General features: G+C 43.5%; 1 non-coding gene across 1 annotated transcript; it reads right to left on the bottom strand.

Annotated features, from left to right (window-relative positions):
• Positions 1–23,578: 23,578 nt before the first annotated feature.
• Positions 23,579–23,686, bottom strand: LOC130943103 (small nucleolar RNA R71). The gene has a single exon (XR_009071637.1). It is a non-coding gene; the product is annotated as a small nucleolar RNA R71 (small nucleolar RNA).
• Positions 23,687–24,111: the final 425 nt, after the last annotated feature.

The following is a 24,111-nucleotide window of genomic DNA, read 5'->3' as shown; positions in this document are numbered from 1 at the left end:
CACCTTTTGACAAACTCTTTGGATTCTGCCATCATCGACGGCCAGTAGTATCCAGCTCGGATTAATTTCCTTGCTAGGGCTTTTCCTCCGATGTGGTGCCCACAGCAGCCCTCATGGACTTCCCTGAGGACGTAGTCCGTCTGGTCGGGGCGTAGGCACTTCAGTAGGGGTTGGCTGAGCCCTTTCTTGAATAGCTGTCCTTGAATGACGGCGTATTTGGCCGCTTCTCTCCTTAACTTCGCCGCATCCTTTTCATCACCAGGGACTTGGCCGTGTTCTAGGAAGTTGATGATGGGGTCTAGCCATGAAGGACCTAGGCTCGTTACGTGCAGTGTGATTGCTGGTTCTCTTGTCATGCCTTGGATGAGAGACCGGTTCCCCTCCCCTGGCTTTGTGCTGGCCAACTTTGATAGGAGGTCTGCCCGTGTGTTTCTTTCTCTGGGTACGTGATGGACCGTGATCTCTTCGAACTTTTGACTCAAGCTTTTAACCTTTTCCAAGTACTTTTGTAGCAAGGGGTCTTTGGCCTGGTAGCTACCGTTTGCTTGGGAAGTGACGACTTGGGAATCGCTGCATATATCCAGCCTTCTCGCGCCGACCTCTGCCGCTAGGGCTAAGCCTCCTATGAGGGCTTCGTATTCTGCTTGGTTGTTCGAGATGGGAAACTCGAATCTAACCGACTGTTCGTATACGACCCCAATCGGGCTTTCCAGGATGATCCCGGCACCTCCGAAGGTCTGGTTGGAGGCTCCGTCCACATGGAGCTTCCACCGTGTTCCCACGTCTTCGCTTGGGTCTCCCGTTACTTCAACCAAGAAATCCGCCATGGCTTGCACCTTGATGGCTTGCCGGGGCTCGTACCGTATGTCATATTGGGAGAGTTCGATGGACCAAGTCATCATTCTTCCCGCCAGATCGGGTTTTTGGAGAACTTGTCGGATCCCTTGGTCCGTTCTGACGACAACTTGGTGACTTTGGAAGTACTGTTTTAACCTTCTCGAGGAAGTTAGGAGTGCTAAGGCTAGCTTCTCCAACTTGCTATATCTTAACTCTGCCTCTTGCAGGGCCCTGCTTATAAAATAGACTGGCTGTTGAGCTTTCCCGTCCTCCCGTACCAGAACTGCGGCCAGGGCTTCGCTTGTTATAGCGAGGTATAGGTATAGTGGTTCCCCGTCCTTTGGCTTCCCGAGAACGGGAGGTGCCGCCAGGATTTCCTTGAAGTGTTGAAAGGCTTTTTCACATGCGGGTGTCCACTCAAACGCCATCCCTTTCTTCATGAGGTTGAAGAATGGCAGGGCCTTTGTCGCCGAAGCCCCGAGAAATCGAGATAGTGAGGTTAACCGTCCTGCCAACCTCTGGACGTCCTTGATGCAACCCGGGCTCTTCATCTGGAGTATTGCCTGGCATTTCTCCGGGTTAGCTTCTACCCCTCTCTGAGTTATCATGAATCCCAGGAACTTGCCGGCTTCCATGGCGAAGGCGCACTTGAGGGGGTTCAGTCTCATACCGTGTTGACGGAGAGACGCAAATACACTTGCCAGATCGTTCAAGAGGTCGTCAGGTCGTGTTGTTTTTGCGAGGATGTCGTCCACGTAAACTTCAACCGTTTTCCCTATGAGGTCGTGGAATATTCTGTTCATCAGCCTTTGATATGTTGCCCCCGCATTTTTCAAGCCGAACGGCATCACCTTATAGCAAAAAATCCCTCCTGGCGTTATAAACGCCGTCTTGTCTTCGTCGGGACGGTGCATCAGTATCTGATTGTAACCGGAGTAGGCGTCCATGAAACTCAGATACCGGTATCCCGCCGCGGCGTCGACGAGTGCATCTATGTTGGGGAGGGGGAAGCAATCTTTGGGGCATGCTTTGTTAAGGTCTGAGTAGTCCATGCACATTCTCCACCTGCCGTTGTGCTTTCTCACCAATACCACATTCGAGAGCCATGTCGAGTAGTCCACTTCTCGTATGAAGCCTGCTTCTAGGAGGCCGGCCGTTTGCTTGGCTACCTCCTCTGCTCTTTCTGCCGACATCTTTCTTCTTCGTTGAGCTACTGGGCGCGCTTCCGCTTTGACGGCTAGGTGATGTGAGATGATTCTTGGATCTATGCCTGGCATGTCGGCTGGTGTCCAGGCGAACAAGTCCCTGTTGGCCCTTATCATTTCAATCAAAGGCTCCTTCAGCTCACGTGGGAGGTTCTTGTTAATGAATGTAAACTTTTCCTCTTCGTCACCGATTCTAAACTTTTCGAGGTCCCCTTCTGGTTCTGGCCTCGGCTTGTCCTCTACTCTGGCATCAAGGTCGGCTAGGAACACGCCGGATGCTTCCTTGGACTTCTTCCTGAGGGAAAGGCTGGCGTTGTCACAAGCGACCGCCATCTCGAGGTCTCCTCTTACGGTCCCTATGGATCCATCATCGGTGACGAACTTCATAACTAGTAGCTTGGTGTTGATTATGGCTTCAAAATCATTGATCGTTTTTCTTCCCAAGATGATGTTGTAGGCTGTGGAATCTCGGAGAATTACGAACTCGGCCATCGCCGATCTTCGACCTTGGATCTGCCCCACCGAGATTGGTAGGGAAATGACTCCGTCCGGTTTGATGAAGTGGTCGCCTAGCCCGATAACCCCGTGCTGGTGAGTCGTCAGGTCGGCATCCTTTAGCCCTAGTGCGTCGAAAACGTTGCGGAACATGATATTTGAATCAGCTCCTGTATCGACAAGGATCCGTTTGACGAGGCCGGTTCCCACTCTGGCCGTTATGACCATGGGGGGGTTTTCCGGGGCGTCGCTGAACCATTGGTCTTCCGGGCCGAAAGAAATGGATGGAGGTTTTTTGGAGCTTTGCACTGGCGGGGATGAGATCGCCAGAACCTTGGCGTCTTTCTTGTGTGCCGACCGGGATTTTGGCGCAGCGTTTTTTGCCGTTACCACGTTTATCACAGTGAGGCCATGGTCTCTGTCTTCGGGTTCCTGTCGCCGCTTGGCCGAACGTGTCTTGCCTTCCTCGTCTTGGTCGCGATGACGCCTTCTCGGCTCCCTGATGAGATGGGAGAACGCCGCTAGCTTTCCTTCCCTTATCGCCTGTTCTAGTGCATCCTTCAGGTCGAAACAGTCTTGTGTTTGATGGCCGTATCCCTTATGGTAATCACAATAAAGGTTCTTGTTTCCTCCCGTACGGTCCTTAAGTGGTCGAGGCTTCGGAAGAATTCCTTTCTCAGCTATTTGTTGATAAACTTCCACGATGGGGAGGGTGAGTGGAGTGTAGTTAGTAAATTTTCCGACTCGAGGGAACGACCTAGGTGCCTTGTTTGATGCCTCCTCCCTGACCTTTTCTTTTGCTCTCTCACCGTCGCCACCGGACTGCCGAGCCTGGCCGTAACCGGACTGCCGCTTATTGGCAGCCACGACTCGGCTGACTTCCTCGTCGTTTATATACTCCTTGGCCACCGTCTGGATTTCGTGCATTGTCCAAACCGGCTTCGTGGTGAGGTGTTTTCGGAAGTTCTCGTTGAGGAGGCCGTTTGTCAGGCAGAGACTGGCCACCGAGTCGGTTAAGCCGTCGATTTCCAAGCATTCATCGTTGAACCGATCTAGGTATCTCCTGGTCGGCTCTCCTTGTCTCTGGGTTACCCCTAGAAGGTTGATAGGATGCTTGGCCTTTGCTATTCGCGTTGTAAATTGGGCCAGGAATGCACGGCTGATGTCCGAGAAGTTGTAGATGGAACCTTGAGGGAGGCCGTTAAACCATCTGATCGCTGGTCCTGCTAGGGTTACCGGGAAGGCGCGGCATCTTACTTCGTCTCCTACTCCTTCCAGATTCATCCTGGCCTCAAAGGCCGTGAGGTGTTCTAGAGGGTCTTGAGTTCCGTCGTACCTCATGTCCGTTGGCTTGTCGAAGTGTTTCGGTAGCCGGACCTCGAGGATAGATCGGTGGAACGGGGTGACGCCCATTATCACAGGTTGTCGTGTTCTTCCGTCTTCGTGACCTCTTGTCGCTCGATGGGTCGGTCTGCCGCGGGAGTAGATGATCGTGTCATTTCGTCTCCTCATTATGGGTGACTCCTCCCGCGAGCTCTCCGCTTCCGTCCGCGGGCGGCTTCGGTGAGAGTCTTCCTCCTCGCTCCCGGGAGACGGGGTATAGCTCGGATCGGTAGACCGCCCATCCCGCTCCCGGTCGGCAAGCTGCCGTTCTAGGTTCTGAACTCTGTGGCGTAGCTCTTGCATTATTATGGCGCTATCGCCGCCCGTTCCTCCGAATGGTCGTGTCCTCGTGTGTCGATGGGGGGACCTCCGCCGCCCCCCTTGCGAGGCGACGGAGGCTGCCCCCTCCGCTCCGGCTGCCCGAGCTTGGTCGCCGGGACCCAGTACGACTTCCATTTAGACGTCCCCACAGACGGCGCCAATGTTCAGTAGTCGGTTTCCGAACAGGTCGGGTGGACGGATGTAAGGGTGAGGGCGCCTTAACTTGGGTCGCACTGCTTGCGGGTTGTCGAGTAGCCGAGCACTGGTCGTGGAGAGATGATGAGGGGGGGTGCCACCTGCAAAGACACTCTGTAAAACCCGGTTAATTAATGGCTAATTAACCCATAAATGAGAATTTGTTCTAGAAAGCCTAAAACGTGATTTTTATGGCTAAATGTGATAGAGGAGACTGATACGAGAATTTTGGTACCGATTTTATGGAATTCGGACCAAGATTGGACCGAATGGGCCAAACCGGGCCAATTGGACCCAAAGTGGGCCCTTGGCCCAACATAACTTACCCAAAACCCTAGTTTTCAGCACTCTCTCTCTCTCCTCATTTGTTACACACACAAGCTGAAAATTTGAGAGAAAGGGAGAAGAACACTCTCTCAAGTTCTTCCTCTCACTTGATCTTCAAACCACCATAACTTTTGATCTAGAGCTCCGATTGCCGCTCCGTTTGCGGCCACGCGTTCATCGCGGAGAGCTCTACAAAACCCATACCATCAATCTTGAGGTAAGCCACACTTTGCTGTTCGAATCTCAGCCCTTATTTTCGAGTTTCAATGGGTGAAATGTTGAGATTTTGGGTTCTTTGATGTTATAGGACCCAACTCTCTTGAAGGAGAAGGTTAATCTTGTCTCCTTGGACCTTGGGTGTGGTAAGATTCTCAACCCTAGTGTATTTTGTGATTTTATGATGTTTGGGTTTTGAGGTGTTGTGTATGGGTATGATGATTTTGGCTTAGGTTGTGTATATGTGTGTATTGGAGCTTGATTGGTGATATTGAAAAGCTTGGAAAGGGTTTGGTGGTGAAAAATCTGTTCTTGGAGGTTTTGAGGCCTTGAGAGCTTGTGGATAAAAGGTTTGGAAGTGCTCCGGTGGAGCTTGGGAAAATCGGCTAAGGTATGGTTTCGGTTTCCCGTATCTAATATGTAATGTGGTAGGAAATACTTAGGCTAGAGGCCCTAAGATAGGCATTGAATGGTTGATGTTGTTGAATGATTGAGATATATGATGTGGTCATATATGTGATGATGATTATTGATGCCTTGGTGGTATGAAGTATGAGAAATATGCATGTTGTGATATATGCTTGATGATTGGTTATGGTTGAATTGTGGGTTGAACCATATTGTTGGTGAGTATGATGTTGATTATGTACAATAATGATTTATTGGAATTGGTGTTGTTGGTAATTGGCATGAGAAATAGTGTATGATATGTCAATGTGTTTGTGTTTGAGCCACTTGGGTGAAGTGGGGTAAAATGATGAAGTAGTGATTTTGGTAATTGTGGTAATGTGTCAATGTGTGAGTTGAGGAGGCTTGATGTTGAATTTGATACATTTTGATTGATTTCAAAGAAAAGGGATGAAATTGGCATGTTTTGATTGATTTTGAAAGGAGTTGAAAATGGTTTGTTTTGAAAATGGCATATTGTGGTTTTGTATGAAAATATGGTTTTTGGGCATACTTTGACGGGATATAACTTGGACTACGGATCTCCGTTTTGTACCAAATCTGTTTAAAAATGAAATTGGATCCGGGATCTCCATGCCGTTCGAAGAACGGGTGAAAAACGATTTGAAATGATGAAGTTATGTCCGTTGGAAGATTGGGGTTTAAATCTGTGAAATTATGCAGCTTTTAACTTAGAAAATTTTTAGCAGAATGACCCCTTGCGCGTGGGCGCACCTGGCGCGTGCGCGCCGATCTTCCGAAACACGCCATCCACGCGTACGCGTGACGTGCGCGGGCGCGCCGATTGTGCTGCACCCAATGCCCAGTCATTTTCCCGAGAGTTATGCCAGAACTGTGCCGGTGTTGTGCCTGGGGCACAAGAACACCCGCGCGTACGCGTGGTTGACGCGTGCGCGCCGATGGGCAAGTTTGGAATCCACGCGTTAGCGTGCATGACGCTTGCGCGTCGATGAGTGTTGTTGAGGCCATCCACGCGTGAGCGTGGAGTGCGCGTACGCGCGGCCCTGTTTTCATCCCAAAGTTGATTTTTGAGTTTTAAAAGCCAAATCTCATACTTCTAAGCCTCCGATCTCACCATTTATGTCTTAATCATTATGGCATGCCTAGCTATTAAAAAGGGGCTAGTGAATGAGGTAACTTGCGAGTAAAGCAAGGGAAATATGAATGATCAGTGAGGATCAAGATGATTATGTGAGATGCGGAGGATGGTGGTGGAAGTGCTTGTGATGCCATTGGCCGAAGGGCCGTGATTATTTGTGAATTGGCTGGTTCTGGATTGAACCATGAGCCGGAATAGCTGTGTGTGCTATGAATATTGGTTGGTTATGGATTTAACCGTGAGCCGGAATGGCGGATATGGATGTTGATCCATGGATGAGAATTCATGCATGTTTATGCTGAATTGTTGATAAATGTGATTTGTACTTCCACTATCTGAGATACGAGTTTCCCTGGGTAGTAGCAGTGGCTAGCCACCACGTGCTCCAGGTTGAGACTTGATACTCTGTTTACCCTATGTCGTCAGGGTGGCCGGGCACTGTGAAATCCCGGACGAGCTCACTCCCAAATATTCACCTGTGATGGTGATGGATAAATATTCACCTGTGATGGTGATGGATAAATATTCACCAGTGATGGTGATGGATATGGATCATGTTTATGATCAAGCTCATATTGAGCATACTCGAGTTGGGGAGACACGACAGAGGGACAGTCCAGTGGTTAACTGCCAGGACTTGTCGGGTTGGCTCTATAACCGACAGATGATATCATCGGCCACTAGGGACAGGCATTCATCATATGCATACTATGTGAATTGTTTGAGATTGCCTATTTGACTGCATATTAATTGCTATTTGCCTAAATGTCTTAACTGCTCCTATTTGTATATTCTTTGTCTGATATAACTATGTTTGCTATAATATACTCCTGTTGGTGGTTGGGAGGTTTGAAGGAATTGGAAAGGGAAGTATTCGTTAGACTGAAGAATCTTTAGTCAGATGCCCTTACATGGTTTAACTTGTTTATAAGCTTTGATATTATTTGGAGGAAGTTCTAGGATTGCCTTCGGCTTTCCTCCATTATTATATATTATATATGTGGAAGTTGTTACCTGCTGGGAACCTCTGGTTCTCACCCATGCGGATTTTGTGGTTTTCAGATGCAGGACGTGAGGTTTCCCGCTGAGGCTTGCTGGAGACTTCTTGATTGCGAAGATTCCTTGTTCTTGGGGACCATGTTTTTGGTTTATATGTTTTGTTTAGTTACTTATATCTCCATTAAATAATACAAACTGTGATGACTCCTCTTATGGGAGATTTTGGAGAATAGGTTTTATGTAATTGTGTCCCTTTGGGTTTCCTTTGGGGTTTTCCTTATTTTATCATATGTATATATTGTTATGCTCGGACCGGTTATCTTCGCATCCGGATCTTGAGTCTTGATATTCCTGTTTTTGACACTCAGTTGTATATATATAATCTCGCGTTGGTTTATCCTTGTTCGTTACGCTATCGATCGGAGTGTTGCGCTTTTGATTTTGCGATTTTTTTTGTTTACCCCTTTTTCTACAAAGGCTCCTAGTTATAATCAATCATTCATACTACTATACGTACTAAATTTTTATTTTAGAGGTCGTAATACCTTGCCATCTCTGAATTATGACTTAAGCATGAGACTCTGTATGGTAGGGTGTTACATTATGGTATCAGAGCAGTTCGTTCCTGTAGAGCCTGAGGGATGGACTGATTATGCTTCTGTGCATTCTCTGTATGTGTGTGTGTTATGTGCTGTTAGTATATCTACTTGATATAATTGGCATAAACGTTCATGAGCATGCATTTGGGACTTTGAAGCACTAGACTTCCGATATTGAGACTGATCAACTTAATATCGATTGTTGGGTGTGTATAGGAACCAGATGGCGCCTCGTGGATGCGGTAGAGGTAGCGCGAGAGGTCGTACGAATGCTCGTGCACCGGAGAATAACCCTAATGACCCGGTGAACTTTATGGCTGCGTTGGAGAACATGGCTGCTGCTATGCAAGCCACTGCTGAGGCTCTTGGTCAACAGATGAACAACCATGGTAATGATGGAGGTGGAGTTCAGGGTCCGATGACCTTGGCAAACTTTTTAAAGGTTAATCCACCTAAGTTCAAGGGATCTACTAGCCCGACTGAGGCTGATACATGGTTTCAGGCTATAGAGCGAGCGCTGCAAGCGCAGGTGGTGCCTGAAGGACAGCGTGTCGAGTTTGCTACCTATATGCTTGTCGGTGAAGCATCGCATTGGTAGCAAGGCATCCGACGTCTTCTGCAGCAGGGTGATGACTATATCACTTGGAATGTCTTCCAAGAAGAGTTCTATAAGAAGTACTTTCCGACTTCTGCTAGGACGGCTAAGGAACTTGAATTGTTACAGCTGAAGCAGGGTACCATGTCCATATCAGAGTATACGGACAAGTTTGAGGAGCTGTTCAGGTTCTCTCGTATGTGTCAAGGGACTCAGGTGGAATATGAGGAATGGAAGTGTGTTAAGTATGAAGGAGGACTCCGGAGTGATATCTTCAGTTCAGTGGGACCAATGGGGATTAGGACTTTCTCCGAATTGGTGAACAAGTGTAGGGTTGCGGAAGAGTGTGTGAAAAGGGCAACCGCTGAGAAAGGGAGTCATAGGGGACCATTCCCACAGAACCGAGGGAAGAGCTTTGCACCTAGAGGTCCGTCTTTCAAGAGGGGAAGCTCTTTCAAGAGGCCCAACAACAACAATTCCCAAGGAAAGAAGTTTGGGAAGCAACCTCAGAATGAACAAGCTTGTGCTAGGTGTGGGAGTCACCATCCGGGAGCACCATGCAAGGCCGGATGGGGCTTGTGCTACTATTGTGGAAAGGCGGGGCATAAAGCCGCCAACTGCCCGGAGAAGCAGAAACAAGGTGCTGGGAAGGCACAACAGACTGGTCGGGTGTTCACCACTTCAGCTGTAGGAGCTGAAGGATCTGAGACACTTATTCGAGGTAACTGTGAAATAGCTGGTCAAACTTTAAATGCTTTATTTGATTCGGGAGCATCACATTCATTCATTGCATTTGAGAAAGCCCATGAGTTAGGATTGAAGATTGTAACTTTAGGTTATGATCTAAGAGTATATAATGCTACCCACGAAGCCATGGTAACTAGGCTAGGATGTCTGGAAGTTTCCTTTAGGTTCAAGCAGCGTGATTTTGTTCATAATTTAATCTGCTTACCGATGATCGGTCTTGATCTTATCTTGGGATTGGATTGGTTATCTAAGAACCACGTCCTACTTGATTGTTCTACAAAGTCGGTGTACTTTATGCCGGAAGATACTGAAGGACCGGTCGTGGTAAATAATTATTACTTGAACTCGATGATGGTGAATTGTTCCGGAACCGAATGTCAGGGTATCTTGCTGTTAACCGCGGGCGTTTCGGGTGATGATCAAAAGTTGGAACAGATTCCGATTGTGTGTGAGTTTCCGGAAGTGTTTCCCGATGATATTGATGAGTTTCCACCTAACCGAGAGGTTGAGTTTGCTATTGAATTGGTGCCCGGAGCGGGACCAATCTCAAGTGCTCCTTATAGGATGTCACCGTTAGAGATGAACGAGCTTAAGTCTCAGTTAGAGGATTTGTTGGGAAAGAATTTTATATGGCCAAGTGTCTCTCCGTGGGGTGCTCCAGTGTTACTGGTGAAGAAGAAGGATGGGAGTATGCGGCTCTGTGTGGATTACAGGCAGCTGAACAAGGTTACAATAAAGAATAAGTACCCATTGCCGAGGATTGATGATCTTATGGATCAGTTACAAGGAGCTGGAGTTTTCTCTAAGATCGACTTGCGATCCGGTTATCACCAGATAAGGGTGAGGGGTGAGGATATCCCTAAGACCGCTTTCAGGACTCGTTATGGTCATTACGAGTACACTGTAATGTCTTTTGGGTTGACGAATGCTCCTGCAGTATTCATGGATTACATGAATAGAGTCTTCCGTCCGTTTCTGGATAAATTCGTTGTTGTCTTCATTGATGACATACTAATTTATTCCAAGACTGAGGAAGAGCATGCGGAACACTTGAGGACCGTGTTACAGATTCTAAAGGAGAAGAAACTCTATGCAAAACTGTCTAAGTGTGAGTTTTGGAAGAGTGAGATGAAGTTTTTGGGCCATGTGGTGAGTAAGAAGGGAATAGCCGTAGATCCAACTAAGGTGGAGGCGGTGATGGATTGGAAACAACCAACCACCATAATAGAGATAAGGAGTTTTCTGGGTTTAGCTGGCTATTACCGAAGATTTATCAAGGGCTTTTCACAGATAGCTTTGCCAATGACAAAGTTAACCCGCAAAGACACTCCATTTGTTTGGACTCCTGAATGCGAGAAGAGCTTTCAGACATTGAAGAAAAAGTTGACTACTGCACCTGTGTTAGTGTTGCCCGAGCCGAATGAGCCATTTGAGGTGTATTGTGATGCCTCATTGAAGGGTCTAGGGTGCGTGCTGATGCAGCACCATAATGTGGTGGCGTATGCCTCACGACAGTTGAGACCTCATGAGGTTAGTTACCCTACGCACGATTTGGAACTCGCTGCGGTTGTGTTTGCCTTGAAGGTGTGGAGGCATTATCTCTATGGGGTTAAGTTCCAAGTTTTCTCTGATCATAAGAGCCTGAAGTACCTCTTTGATCAAAAAGAGCTTAATATGAGGCAGAGAAGGTGGATGGAATTGTTGAAGGACTATGACTGTGAGTTGCATTACCATCCGGGAAAGGCGAATGTAGTGGCGGATGCATTAAGTCGGAAGTCGTTATGTGCAGCTTGGATGATGCTCCAAGAGGAGAAGTTGCTCAAGGGATTCGAGAGTCTAAAAATCGGTGCTCAAGAAGTATCCGGAACCTTGTGTTTGAGCCGATTAGAGATCTCAAGCGATTTTAAGTTCGAACTCCTAAAGGCTCATCAAAATGATGAAGCGTTATGGAAAGTGTTACCGGCCATTGAGCAAGGAAAACAGTGGAGAGTGTCAGAAGAGAAAGATGGGTTATGGAGATTCAAGGGTAGGATCATTGTGCCGGATGTTGGCACTTTGAGGCAAGACATTTTAAAGGAGGCACACAAAAGCGGATTCTCCATTCACCCAGGAAGTACTAAGATGTACCATGATTTAAAGGTGATGTTTTGGTGGCCGGGTATGAAGAATGATGTGGCGGAATATGTTTCAAGGTGCTTAACTTGTCAAAAGGTAAAGATCGAACATCAAAGACCTTCTGGGATGTTGCAACCTTTAGAAATTCCCCAATGGAAGTGGGAAAGTATTGCAATGGACTTTGTGTCGGGATTGCCAAGGACTAGGGCTGATTTTGATGCTATTTGGGTGATTGTGGACCGATTGACGAAGTCAGCTCACTTTTTGCCCATTCGGATGACTTACACCCTTGAGGAGCTAGCACGGTTATACATAAAGGAGATTGTGAGACTTCATGGTGTACCTGCTACTATAATCTCTGATAGAGATCCTCGTTTCACTTCAAGGTTTTGGGGTGCATTTCAGAAGGCTTTTGGAACCCGATTAAGCTTGAGCACGGCTTACCATCCTCAAACAGATGGTCAATCTGAAAGGACGATCCAAACACTAGAAGATATGTTGAGAGCTTGTGTTTTGGACCAACCGGTGAGTTGGGATCGGTATATGCCATTAGTGGAGTTTGCATACAACAATAGTTATCATGCGAGCATCGGGATGGCTCCGTATGAGGCCTTGTATGGGAGGAAATGTCAATCTCCGCTATGTTGGTATGAAGCTGGAGAGAAAAGCTTGTTGGGGCCGGAAATGATAGCTGAGACTACTGAACAAGTCAAGAAAATCCGTGATAGGATGCTTACGGCGCAGAGTCGTCAAAAGAGCTACGCCGATCAGAGGCGAAAGCCCTTAGAATTTGAGGAAGGAGACCATGTTTTCCTTAAGGTTACTCCGACTACGGGAATAGGTAGGGCAATTAAGGCAAAGAAGTTGAATCCTCGATACATTGGTCCATTTCAGATCCTAGAGAGGATTGGACCGGTGGCGTATCGGATAGCTCTACCACCTCATCTTTCGAACCTGCACGACGTGTTTCACGTGTCGCAGCTTCGGAAGTACACTCCTGATGCTAGCCATGTGTTGGAACCCGAATCGGTTCAGTTAAGGGAAGATTTGACGCTTCCAGTGGCTCCAGTCAGAATTGATGATACTAGTATCAAACGGTTGCGTGGAAAAGATGTTTCACTAGTCAAAGTGGCATGGAGTCGAGGCGGTGTTGAGGAACACACTTGGGAGCTTGAGTCAGAGATGCGATCGGATTATCCGCATTTATTCTCAGGTAATTGCATTTGAATTTTGTGGGCAAAATTCCCAATTAGGTAGGTAGAATGTAAAACCCGATTAATTAATGGCTAATTAACCCATAAATGAGAATTTGTTCTAGAAAGCCTAAAACGTGATTTTTATGGCTAAATGTGATAGAGGAGACTGATACGAGAATTTTGGTACCGATTTTATGGAATTCGGACCAAGATTGGACCGAACGGGCCAAACCGGGCCAATTGGACCCAAAGTGGGCCCTTGGCCCAACATAACTTACCCAAAACCCTAGTTTTCAGCACTCTCTCTCTCTCCTCATTTGTTACACACACAAGCTGAAAATTTGAGAGAAAGGGAGAAGAACACTCTCTCAAGTTCTTCCTCTCACTTGATCTTCAAACCACCATAACTTTTGATCTAGAGCTCCGATTGCCGCTCCGTTTACGGCCACGCGTTCATCGCGGAGAGCTCTACAAAACCCATACCATCAATCTTGAGGTAAGCCACACTTTGCTGTTCGAATCTCAGCCCTTATTTTCGAGTTTCAATGGGTGAAATGTTGAGATTTTGGGTTCTTTGATGTTATAGGACCCAACTCTCTTGAAGGAGAAGGTTAATCTTGTCTCCTTGGACCTTGGGTGTGGTAAGATTCTCAACCCTAGTGTATTTTGTGATTTTATGATGTTTGGGTTTTGAGGTGTTGTGTATGGGTATGATGATTTTGGCTTAGGTTGTGTATATGTGTGTATTGGAGCTTGATTGGTGATATTGAAAAGCTTGGAAAGGGTTTGGTGGTGAAAAATCTGTTCTTGGAGGTTTTGAGGCCTTGAGAGCTTGTGGATAAAAGGTTTGGAAGTGCTCCGGTGGAGCTTGGGAAAATCGGCTAAGGTATGGTTTCGGTTTCCCGTATCTAATATGTAATGTGGTAGGAAATACTTAGGCTAGAGGCCCTAAGATAGGCATTGAATGGTTGATGTTGTTGAATGATTGAGATATATGATGTGGTCATATATGTGATGATGATTATTGATGCCTTGGTGGTATGAAGTATGAGAAATATGCATGTTGTGATATATGCTTGATGATTGGTTATGGTTGAATTGTGGGTTGAACCATATTGTTGGTGAGTATGATGTTGATTATGTACAATAATGATTTATTGGAATTGGTGTTGTTGGTAATTGGCATGAGAAATAGTGTATGATATGTCAATGTGTTTGTGTTTGAGCCACTTGGGTGAAGTGGGGTAAAATGATGAAGTAGTGATTTTGGTAATTGTGGTAATGTGTCAATGTGTGAGTTGAGGAGGCTTGATGTTGAATTTGATACATTTGATTGATTTCAAAGAAAAGGGATGAAATTGGCATGTTTTGATTGATTTTGAAAGGAGTTGAAAATGGTTTGTTTTGAAAATGGCATATTGTGGTTTTGTATGAAAATATGGTTTTTGGGCATACTTTGACGGGATATAACTTGGACTACGGATCTCCGTTTTGTACCAAATCTGTTTAAAAATGAAATTGGATCCGGGATCTCCATGCCGTTCGAAGAACGGGTGAAAAACGATTTGAAATGATGAAGTTATGTCCGTTGGAAGATTGGGGTTTAAATCTGTGAAATTATGCAGCTTTTAACTTAGAAAATTTTTAGCAGAATGACCCCTTGCGCGTGGGCGCACCTGGCGCGTGCGCGCCGATCTTCCGAAACACGCCATCCACGCGTACGCGTGACGTGCGCGGGCGCGCCGATTGTGCTGCACCCAATGCCCAGTCATTTTCCCGAGAGTTATGCCAGAACTGTGCCGGTGTTGTGCCTGGGGCACAAGAACACCCGCGCGTACGCGTGGTTGACGCGTGCGCGCCGATGGGCAAGTTTGGAATCCACGCGTTAGCGTGCATGACGCTTGCGCGTCGATGAGTGTTGTTGAGGCCATCCACGCGTGAGCGTGGAGTGCGCGTACGCGCGGCCCTGTTTTCATCCCAAAGTTGATTTTTGAGTTTTAAAAGCCAAATCTCATACTTCTAAGCCTCCGATCTCACCATTTATGTCTTAATCATTATGGCATGCCTAGCTATTAAAAAGGGGCTAGTGAATGAGGTAACTTGCGAGTAAAGCAAGGGAAATATGAATGATCAGTGAGGATCAAGATGATTATGTGAGATGCGGAGGATGGTGGTGGAAGTGCTTGTGATGCCATTGGCCGAAGGGCCGTGATTATTTGTGAATTGGCTGGTTCTGGATTGAACCATGAGCCGGAATAGCTGTGTGTGCTATGAATATTGGTTGGTTATGGATTTAACCGTGAGCCGGAATGGCGGATATGGATGTTGATCCATGGATGAGAATTCATGCATGTTTATGCTGAATTGTTGATAAATGTGATTTGTACTTCCACTATCTGAGATACGAGTTTCCCTGGGTAGTAGCAGTGGCTAGCCACCACGTGCTCCAGGTTGAGACTTGATACTCTGTTTACCCTATGTCGTCAGGGTGGCCGGGCACTGTGAAATCCCGGACGAGCTCACTCCCAAATATTCACCTGTGATGGTGATGGATAAATATTCACCTGTGATGGTGATGGATAAATATTCACCAGTGATGGTGATGGATATGGATCATGTTTATGATCAAGCTCATATTGAGCATACTCGAGTTGGGGAGACACGACAGAGGGACAGTCCAGTGGTTAACTGCCAGGACTTGTCGGGTTGGCTCTATAACCGACAGATGATATCATCGGCCACTAGGGACAGGCATTCATCATATGCATACTATGTGAATTGTTTGAGATTGCCTATTTGACTGCATATTAATTGCTATTTGCCTAAATGTCTTAACTGCTCCTATTTGTATATTCTTTGTCTGATATAACTATGTTTGCTATAATATACTCCTGTTGGTGGTTGGGAGGTTTGAAGGAATTGGAAAGGGAAGTATTCGTTAGACTGAAGAATCTTTAGTCAGATGCCCTTACATGGTTTAACTTGTTTATAAGCTTTGATATTATTTGGAGGAAGTTCTAGGATTGCCTTCGGCTTTCCTCCATTATTATATATTATATATGTGGAAGTTGTTACCTGCTGGGAACCTCTGGTTCTCACCCATGCGGATTTTGTGGTTTTCAGATGCAGGACGTGAGGTTTCCCGCTGAGGCTTGCTGGAGACTTCTTGATTGCGAAGATTCCTTGTTCTTGGGGACCATGTTTTTGGTTTATATGTTTTGTTTAGTTACTTATATCTCCATTAAATAATACAAACTGTGATGACTCCTCTTATGGGAGATTTTGGAGAATAGGTTTTATGTAATTGTGTCCCTTTGGGTTTCCTTTGGGGTTTTCCTTATTTTATCATATGTATATATTGTTATGCTCGGACCGGTTATCTTCGCATCCGGATCTTGAGTCTTGATATTCCTGTTTTTGACACTCAGTTGTATATATATAATCTCGCGTTGGTTTATCCTTGTTCGTTACGCTATCGATCGGAGTGTTGCGCTTTTGATTTTGCGATTTTTTTTGTTTACCCCTTTTTCTACAAAGGCTCCTAGTTATAATCAATCATTCATACTACTATACGTACTAAATTTTTATTTTAGAGGTCGTAATACCTTGCCATCTCTGAATTATGACTTAAGCATGAGACTCTGTATGGTAGGGTGTTACACACTCCGACGCTCAAGTCAGCAATGTGCAGGCGGGCAGAATGATAGGGTGAAAGGATGTGACGTACCTCGGGGGAAGAGCCAATCTTCCCCTTATATACATGTCAGTAGTGGGCCCCTTGAGAGGACAGGCCCATATCCCCAAGGACATTGTCCTGCAGCCGCGTGCTGACCGTACAGGACGCGTGTCCGGGTCGGTTGGAGGGCGCGTGTCCGGGTCGGGTAGAACTTGGGTCGGGTCGACCCGCGCGGACCGTGGGCCAGGCCGTAACAATTATAAAAGACTCTTATATTACTTATTAGAATAAATTATTTTATAATCTAAATCATTCATATTGAATTACCAAAAAATATATATTATAATACAAAAATATATCTTTATTCATAGAAATTAAAAATTAATGGAAGAGTTGTCTCAGTCTTTTTCAATCAAAATCTTTTTTTTTTCCTAATAGGACGGTTGAATTGAGGTGATTATTTTATATTGGAGACTGAAACTCTGATCACTATTTATATTTGAGCTTGACACTCATTAAATCCTAAAGTGCAAATAAAAATAATATCTAAAGCCTATAAAGATAATATCTAGTTTTATTCTCATTTAATTTCAAATCAAAAGTAATTATGACTTATTCAATTTAGCATTTAAAACAATAAATAAAATTACGGTTATATAAGTCATTTAACTTGAAACAATATAATTTGTGATTATACTTAATATATGTATGACCGACAAACAAATTAGGAAATTATATAATTTTCTATCATATACACTTTGTCATCAATATTTCTACCAGTTACTATCGTCGTTCCAATTACGTTGTTGCCAAGTTTGTTAATTATTAACCTTGTCCTATTGTATAAATCTGAAGTTTGGTCTATGTTTCGTGTAACACCCTACCACACAGAGCTTTACATCTAGGATGTAAAACAGAGGTGGCGAGGCGCTACGACTTCTAAAAATAAAAACTTATATATATAATATAGTTGAAGAAGATTTATTCTAGGAGCCTTTGAAGAAAAGTTTAAAATCGAAAACGTTAAAACGAAAAGCGCAACACTCAAGACACATAAACGATAAACAGAAAAGATAAAAGAAGCTAACATGGATATAACCGAAAGAGAGTTTCAAGGTACAAATATCAAAGCTCAAGACTCGGCTCGCGAAGATAAACTGGTCTGATCACATAAGAGAACCCAAAATAAGTCCAAAATACAGAGTACAGAACCTATTTTTCCAAAAAAGCCTCTAAGAGGAAGTTAATACATCAAATACATAAGAAGTTGAGATAAAAGTATCTACATATATACATATATCCAAAATAAAACTCCAAAGACAAGGATCTCAGCTATCAGAAGCTTCCAGCATGCCTCAGCGAGGTGCCGCCTGTCCTGCATCTGAAAATCACAAATATCATGTGGAATGAGAACCGGGAGTTCTTAGCATGGTGAAGGTGCCACGTACATAAGATATAAGGTCTTGGGAATGTCACAGGCAATCCTGGAATGCCAACACTCAGATTATAAAACTTAAAAGAACTAAAATGGAAACCATGAGTCAGGGTGGTTCTCTAAGGCTTTCTAAACTTAACCATTTCCTTAAATCTAACGAAAACTTAACTAGAATCCTAAAATCTCTCCGCCTTTCCTCCGTTCCTCAATCTCTGGTGAATTTACAAAGACAAACAAGCAAACAATGGCAAACACAGGTAGAATACAAGTAATACAGATAGCAAATATAACAATAGCATATTATAATCACTTAGGCAATCCCAATTAATGCACAAACAAGCAATTCAAATAATATGCAAATGATGCATGTCTGTCCTATGTTTCTAATACCATAATGGAACACCCTACCACATAGAGCTTTACACCTAGGATATAAAATAGAGGTGGCGAGGCGCTATGACTTCTAAAAATAAAAACTTTTATATATATATATATATATATAATATAGTTGAGAAGATTTATTCTAGAATCCTTTGAAGGAAAGTTTAAAAGCGAAAATGATAAAACGAAAAGCGCAACACTCACGACACATAAACGATAAACTGAAAAGATAAAAGAAGCTAACATGGGTATAACCAAAAGAGAGTTATAAGGTACAAATATCAAAGCTCAAGACTCGGCTCGTGAAGATAAACCGGCCTGAGCACATAAGTATATATACATATATAAGAGAACCCAAAATAAGTCCAAAATACAGAGTACAGAACCTATTTCTCTAAAATAGCCTCTAAGAGAAAGTTAATACATCAAATACATAAGAAGTGGAGATAAAAGTATCTACATATATACATATATCCAAAATACAACCCCAAAGACAAGGATCTCCGCTATCAAAAGCTTCCAGCATGCCTGATGAGCGGATAATTTATACGCTTTTTGACATTGTTTTTAGGTAGCTTTTTAGTATGTTTTAGTTACTTTTTCGTATATTTTTATTAGTTTTTATACAAAAATCATATTTCTGGATTTTACTATGAGTTTGTGTACTTTTTTGTGATTTCATTATTTTCTGGCTGAAATTGAGGGACCTGAGCAAAAATCTGATTCAGAGGCTGAGAAAGGATTGCAGATGTTGTTGGATTCTGACCTTCCTGCACTCGAAGTGGATTTTATGGAGCTACAAAAGCCCAATTGGTGCACTCTTAATTGCGTTGCAAAGTAGACATCTTGGGATTTCCAACAATGTATAATAGTCCATACTTTACCCGATATTTGATGGCCAAACTGGCGTCCAAACGCCCACCAGAGACCCTTTTCTGGCGTAAAACGCCAGAACTGGCACCAAAGCTGGAGTTAAACGCCCAAACTGGCACCCAAGCTGGCGTTTAACTCTAAGGATGGCCTATGCACGTGAAAGCTTCCAAGCTCAGCCCAAGCACACACCAAGTGGGCCCCGAAAGTGGATTTCTGCACTATCTACTCATTTTCTATAAACCTAGTTTACTAGTTTAGTATAAATAGCACTTTTTACTATTGTATTAGGGTCTTCTTCCCCTGTTTTCAAATTCTTATGCCATTTGGGAGGCTGGCCATTCGGCCATGCCTAGACCTTTTGTTCTTATATATTTTCAACGGTGGAGTTTCTACACCTCATAGATTAAGGTGAGGAGCTCTGCTGTTCCTCATTAATTAATGCAAGTACTATTATTTTTCTTTCAATTCATGCCTACTTCTTCTCCAAGATATACTCTGATGAGCGGATAATTTGTATACTTTTTGGCATTGTTTTTAGTATGTTTTTGATATGATATAGTTAGTTTTTAGTATGTTTTTATTAGTTTTTAATTAAAATTCACTTTTCTGGACTTTACTATGAGTTTGTGTGTTTTTCTGTGATTTCAGGTATTTTCTGGCTGAAATTGAAGGACCTGAGCAAAAATCTGATCCAGAGACTCAAAAGGACTGCAGATGCTGTTGGATTCTGACCTCCCTGCACTCGAAGTGGATTTTCTGGAGCTACAGAAGCCCAATTGGCGCGCTCTCAACGGCGTTGGAAAGTAGACATCCTGGGCTTTCCAGCAATATATAATAGTCCATACTTTGCCCAAGATTTGATGGCCCAAACCGGCGTTCAAAGTCACCTCAAGAAATCCCAGCGTTAAACGCTGGAACTGGCACCCAAATGGGAGTTAAACGCCCAAACTGGCACCAAAGCTGGCGTTTAACTCCAAGAAGAGTCTCTACACGAAATTGCTTCATTGCTCAGCCCAAGCACACACCAAGTGGGCCCGGAAAAGGATTTTTATGTCATTTACTCATTTCTGTACACCCTAGGCTACTAGTTTCTTATAAGTAGGACCTTTTACTATTGTATAGAGAGCTTTTGATCATGTTTTATGATTGAACCCTCTTTGGGAGGCTGGCCATTCGGCCATGCCTAGACCTTGTTCTTATGTATTTTCAACGGTGGAGTTTCTACACCATAGATTAAGGTGTGGAGCTCTGCTGTACCTCGAGTATTAATGCAATTACTATTGTTCTTTCATTCAAATTCCGCTTGTTCTTTTACCAAGATATCACTTGTTCTTCAACATGATGAAGGTGATGATTGACGCCCATCACCATTCTCACCCATGAACAAGGTGACTGACAACCATTCTTGTTCTACAAGCATCTGAGGCTTAGTGAATATCTCTTGGATTTCTGATTGCATGATGCATGGTTGATCGCCTGACAACCGAGTGCTCGCCTGACAAACGAGCCAGCCATTCCGTGAGATCAGAGTCTTCGTGGTATAGGCAAGAACTGATGGCAGCATTCAAGAGAATCCGGAAGGTCTAACCTTGTCTGTGGTATTCTGAGTAGGATTCAATGACTGAATGACTGTGACGTGCTTCAAACCTGTAACCTACTGGGCGTTAGTGACAGACGCAAAAGAGTTATTCTATTCCGGTAGGGGAGGGAACCGAACCGGTGATTGGCCGTACTGTGACAGAGTATTGAGCATTAGCTTTCACTGCGAGGATGGGAGGTAGCTGCTGACAACAGTGAGACCCTATACGAGCTTGCCATGGAAAGGAGTAAGAAGGGTTGGATGAAGACAGTAGGAAAGCAGAGACGGAAGGGAAGGCATCTTCATACACTTGTCTGAAGCTCTTACACCAATGATATACATAAGTATCACTATCCTTACCTTTATGTTATTTTCGTTCATCATCATATACATTTGAGCTTGCCTGACTAAGATTTACAAGATGACCATAGCTTGCTTCAATACTAACAATCTCCGTGGGATCGACCCTTACTCACGTAAGGTTTATTACTTGGACGACCCAGTGCACTTGCTGGTTAGTCGTGCGAAGTTGTGTAATGCCATGGTATTAGGCGCACCAAGTTTTTGGAGCCATTACCAGGGATTATGAGAGTTGTGAAAAAGTATAGTTCACAATTTCGCATGTCATGTTTTTGGCGCCGTTGCCGGGGATTGTTCAGGCTGGACAACTGACGGTTCATCTTGTTGCTTAGATTAGGTATTTTTTTTTCGAAATTCTTGAAGATGAATTCTAGAGTTTCATGATGATTTGTTGAAATCTGGCTGGCTGAGAAGCCATGTCTAATCTGATTGGACCGAGGTTTCAACTTATCACCACAAGAGCTTGTTGATTTCGTATCAATCTTGCTTTTGGAGCAGTGATTTGCTAAGGCTTGGCTGACCTTTGGTCATGTCTAGTGTTTTGGACCGAAGCTTTCTTTGGAAGCTTGGCTGGCTGTGAAGCCATGTCTAATTCCTGGACCGGAGTCTTAGACTAGCATTGCACTGATTCCTGGAATTCTCATTAAGAATTTTGATACCTTCTTTTTCTACTTAATTTTCGAAAAAACACAAAAAAAAATTAAAAAAAAAATCATAAATATCAAAAATATTTCTTGTTTAAGTCTAGTGTCTCATCCTAAGTTTGGTGTCAATTGCATGTTTTTGTTATAATTTTCGAATCCATGCATATATTTCTTTGTTTTGATCTTTGAATTCTATTGACTTGAGTATTTTATGTGTCTCATATGCATTTTCAGTTCATTAGTGTCAGTAGTATACAAACTACTAAGTTTGGTGTCTTGCATGCATTATTATTTGATTCTTGTTGCATTTTGATTATTAAAAATCCAAAAATATTTCTAATTTGTGTCTTTTCAAGTCAATGATACAAAGAATTGAAGATTCAGAACACACTGCAGAAGAATTATACAGAAAAAGCTGAGCATTCAAAAATGCCCAGTGAAGAAGGCAGACTGGCGTTTAAACGCCAGCCAGGGCACCTGGTTGGGCGTTTAACGCCCAAAAAGGGTGCATTTTGGGCGTTAAACGCCAGAATGTATACCATTCTGGGCGTTTAACGCCAGGATGGTGCCAGGAGGAAGATTTTGTTTTCAAATCAATTTTTTTCAAGTTTTTCAAAATCAAATCTTTTTCAAATCATATCTTTTCAATCAAATGTTTTCAAAATCAATTTCTTTCCTTTTTCAAAGATACTTACTAACAATTAATGATTTGATTGAACATTTTTTTGCCTTTTCTATTAAGGAAGGTTTTATGTTTGAATCATATCTTTTCTTGTTAGGAAGTCATTAATTTTTAAAATCATATCTTTTCAAATTGTTTTCAAATCATATCTTTTCAAATTGTTTTCAAATCATATCTTTTAAAACTGTTTTCAAATCATATCTTCTCAATCACATCTTTTTAAAACCATAACTTTTCAATCAAATCTTTTTAATCACATCTTTTTCAAATTAGTTTTCAATCAAATCTTTTGATTTCTAATTTCAAATTCTTTTTCAAAAATCACTTGATTTCTTTCTCACTTTGAATTTTCGAAATTTTTCAATCAAATTTTCAAAATGTTTTCAAAATCTTTTGATTGAATTTTCGAAAATTCTCTTCCCTCCTTCCCACATCCTTCTATTTATGGAGTACTACTCCTTCTAAATGCACAATTCGAACCTTATCCAATTAAAGTTCGAATTCTTCTTCTCCTTCTTCTTACTATTTCTCTTTTCCTCTGACACTTCAAGGAATCTCTATACTGTGACATAGAGGATTCCACATTTTCTTTTTCTCTTCTCTTTCATATGAGCAGAAGCAGAGACAAAGGCATTCTTGTTGAAGCTGATCCTGAACCTGAAAGGACCTTGAAGAGAAAGCTAAGAGAAGCCAAAGCACAACTCTCTTTAGAAGACCTGACCGAATTCTTCAAAGAAGAAGAACCCATGGCAGCCGAAAACAACAACAATGCCAACAATGCAAGGAAGGTGCTGGGTGACTTTACTGCACCTACTCCCGACTTCTATGGGAGAAGCATCTCTATCCCTGCCATTGGAGCAAACAACTTTGAGCTTAAGCCTCAATTAGTTTCTCTAATGCAACAGAATTGCAAGTTCCATGGACTTCCAATGGAAGATCCTCATCAGTTTTTAGCTGAATTCTTGCAAATCTGTGACACAGTCAAGACTAATGGGGTTAACCCTGAGGTCTATAGACTGATGCTATTCCCTTTTGCTGTAAGAGACAGAGCTAGAATATGGTTGGATTCTCAACCTAAAGAAAGCCTGGACTCTTGGGAAAAGCTAGTCAATGCCTTCTTGGCAAAGTTCTTTCCACCACAAAGATGGAGTAAGCTTAGAGTGGAAGTCCAAACCTTCAGACAGAAGGATGGAGAATCCCTCTATGAAGCTTGGGAAAGATACAAACAATAAATCAGAAGATGTCCTTCAGACATGCTTTCTGAATGGAGCATCATAGGTATTTTCTATGATGGTCTCTCTGAACTATCTAAGATGTCCTTGGATAGCTCTGCTGGAGGATCTCTTCATCTGAAGAAGACGCCTGCAGAAGCTCAAGAGCTAATTGAAATGGTTGCAAATAACCAATTCATGTACACTTCTGAAAGGAATCCTGTGAACAATGGGACTAGTCAGAAGAAAGGAGTTCTTGAGATTGACACTCTGAATGCCATATTGGCTCAGAACAAGATATTGACTCAACAATCAATTTGATCTCTCAAAGTCTGTCTGGAATGCAAAATGCACCAAACAGTACTAAGGAAGCTTCATCTGAGGAAGAAGCCTATGATCCTGAGAACCCTTCAATGGAAGAGGTGAATTACCTAGGAGAACCCTATGGAAACACCTATAATTCTTCATGGAGA

Source organism: Arachis stenosperma, chromosome 7, assembly GCF_014773155.1.
Source record: "Arachis stenosperma cultivar V10309 chromosome 7, arast.V10309.gnm1.PFL2, whole genome shotgun sequence".
In the NCBI taxonomy this organism is placed as follows: domain Eukaryota; kingdom Viridiplantae; phylum Streptophyta; class Magnoliopsida; order Fabales; family Fabaceae; genus Arachis; species Arachis stenosperma.
Note: the sequence above shows the minus strand (reverse complement) of the source record. Positions and strands in the feature narration are given on the sequence as shown.